Here is a 3,392-nt window from a genome sequence, read left to right on the forward strand (position 1 = left end):
AGAGGAGCCTTGCAGGACATGTTACAGGGAGCTGTGTCTATCTTACCATCAGCTTTTTGAGTTTGCCAGGAAGCTGAAGCAGGGGAGCAGATGATGTTAACAGTGTGAATGCACCTGGAAGATTCTACAGAACACAAACAATCTACCAGTGTAATCTGTGATTTGTGTTGTGAAGGAGGAACTGGGGAGAAAGTCAAAGAAAAGACATCATATTCAAGAAAAGTAAGATGCTGAATGTGAAGCTTTGATCCTTTTTAAGGTGACAGAAAAAGTGCCAGGATTTCCTATTCTAATCATGAGATGAATTATTATGATAATATGGCCTTGCCAAGGGAAAGATTAATGCAGTAAGGACCACAGCAAATGGCTGTCAGAGCAGAACAGTCATTATACCAGAAATGGTCTCAAAAAAGAGAAAGTAATCTAAATTCTTATTGCCCTTCCACTCAATGCAGAGATGGGAGAAATGGCTGCAGAGAGGCTGCATGCCAGGAGCAGTAAAACAAATTCAAAAAACCAATCTCACCTATCTGGAGATCTTTTCCTCAAATGTGGTGCATGTTGCCTCAACAAACAGAAGGACAAGGTGTTTGTGCATAGGCAGTAAAGAAAGTAGATATTAACAGAATAAAAGATCACTTCATCTAGCAGGGAAAGGCTTCTCCCTCTCTCCAGACAGCCTGGTGTGTTTAAGGACAGGCAACATGAGATGCAAGCCAACAGAGTTCCCCTCTGCTGTGGCACAGCAGCTCCATTTTCACGATGGGATTCCACAGAGTCTTCACTGTGCAAGGAAACACTAAACGAGTTCGTGCCCCAGCCACACATCTGCCCTCACACCGTGGCCATGCTGGACACTGCAGCTGCACACCAGGAGATTTCACAGAGCAGTGTCAGAGCACTTCAAACTGCCAGTGTTTCCCATAGTGACACACACTACTTTTATAAACCAGGGTAGAATTTGTTGCCAGAAAAAAGGAATCCAGGTCATTTATGACAGCATACACCAAATCCTTTCTTTTCCAACCTACAGGCTCCTATGTTCTTTACAAGGAAAATCGTGCACAAAGTAGAGGAGACCACAGAAAACTTCCTTTCTTAAGTCAGGTAATTGCCACTGAGTGACCTAATGGTGAACAATACAGAATGATTTTGATTAACAGAATGTAATAGAAATAGAGTTGTTTCATATAACCTTTCAGTCTTCACTGCTGTAGTTAGGTCCTCTATTAATAGAACTGTCAGAAAGTGTACTCATGCCTGAACTGACATCAGGTACAGAAAGTTGAGTGAGTGAATCTAGTGCTGGCTTAGCTGACATTGTGAACAAAGCCTACTTTTTATTCCTGAAAGAGAAATACCATCCACAATAGTGTCACTTCCCATCAACACGCCTGAATTCCAATCTGGGGAACTGTCTCTTAGCATAATAAGTTTACAAAATGCACTTGCACATGATAGCCTCCTATGGAAAGATTGTTTTTTAAGATTGAATGAACCTGACTGAAGCAATACAAAATACAAATACAAAATACATTTAGGAATTAGAGTCAACCTACAAAGGAGAAAGGCTTTCACAAAGACTTTCTTTTTGGCTAAGGACACCCTTATGAGATGAATTTCAGTAATGGTATCATACACTATGGGATGTCCTCTGTCATCCCAGTTTAATCATTGAAAAGGACACAGATTTAATCAGAACTGGAAGAATATCTGGGAATAGCATTCTGATTAATTGTACTAGCACAGTAATGAAACTCTCAGACTATACTGGGCCTTCCAAACTGGAGCACAGGAAATGATGTTACCATTGCTCATTCTCTTTCCTTTTGTTGCAAGCTAATTTTGGTGTTCACAAAATAAAGCCCTTGTGGTACAAAAGTAAATTCCAAAAATTTCCTTTTATAAAGGATTTGAACATTTTGGCAAACTGATACAGGCTAAATCAGTTTGTAGTAACTTCTTTCTGCAATAGAGCAGGGAGTTTCCTGCTTTCTATCAGTGGTAATAATGCTTCATCCAATTAGCCAGGAACTGCATATACTTGAGAACTGAAACATAAAACTAGGGAATCCAGTGAAATGCTTAAAGCCAGAGGAGCAGAGCAGCCAATATGTTTTATTTTAGAATTGCACACACCTATTTATCACACTATCTTTTCCACAGTCAACATGTGAGCCTACAGACAATTTGTGGTTTTGTCAGACTTCTCCTGGCAATTTTCTTAGTTCCTTGGGATAAACTATCTTAATATTTAGCTTTTTCCCTCTGCAGTGCCTGTCCTCAGATGTGTAGTCATCCTTCAAAAGCCTGTTTTCTAAAGATTTTTGCTGGACATCCAAACCCAAGCCTAAGTTGCCCTTCAGGGATACACTAATGCAGGAAAGCCCCTTTGCCTCCTAAGTGTAAGGGCTGATTTAGGCCTTTTATCTCTCTTTTTCTTCCCTGGGCACATCCTCAGTGCAGTGACACAGTGCTCCAAAGCATCCCCATCACACACAGAGACAAAAATGTACATTTTGCAGCAATCCTGAGTGAGCAACTTTTACCTGGCAGCTGGTAACCCTTTTAACCTGTTCTGTTTGGCTGCTCTTTTCAGCTGCCCCTCAAAACCTCCTGTCTGTAGGGGGTTGGAAGATGGCAGCAGCCTGAGGCCAGCAGGGCTCTGAGCACAGACACTATTGTTGGTTATTCCTTGTATGTGACAGTTCTGTGCACTGCTGATGGGGACAGATGTATTTCAGGGGCTGCTGTACCTCAGCACAATCTCGTTCCACATCTTTCACTATCCCAGTTTGCTCCAAACCCTGTCCAGCTTGGCCTTGGACATTTCCAGGGATCCAGGGGGAGCCACAGCTTCTCTGGGCAACTTATGGCAGGGCACCGCCACCCTCAAAAAGAAGCATTCCTTCCTAATAATGGCCTTCATGAGGGCCTCGGCAGATCCCAGAATAGTTAGGGTTGGAAGGGCTCTCTGGAGATCAGCCAGTGTAACCCCTGCCAAGGCAGGGTCACCTAGAGCAGGTGACACAGGAAGGTTTAGGTGAGTTTGGCATTTCTCCAGAGAGGCAGACTGCACAGCCCTCCCTGCACAAGTCTGTCCCAGTGCTCTACCACGCTCTCATAAAAAAGTTCTTCCTCAAGTTGAGGTGGAACTTCCTGTGCTTTAGTTTGTGTCCCTAAATGTCCTTCGTGAGGAGATTCCCCTCACGGAGCGCTCTCCCTTCCTCTCCGCTAACTCAGGCTTGACTCAGGAAGGGCAGGCAGGGACCTTCCCAACATGGCGGCCGAGCGCGGCTCCCGCCCCTCAGCCGCTCTCAAGATGGCGGCGCGGAAGCCCAGCGGCCGGCCCGAGTGCGCCTGCGCGGGCCCGAGTGCGGTGAAATTCCTGG

This window comes from Melozone crissalis, unplaced genomic scaffold (genome assembly GCF_028551555.1).
Source record: "Melozone crissalis strain CALT ecotype California unplaced genomic scaffold, PUWL_Pcris_2 ptg000057l_1, whole genome shotgun sequence".
Lineage (NCBI taxonomy): Eukaryota > Metazoa > Chordata > Aves > Passeriformes > Passerellidae > Melozone > Melozone crissalis.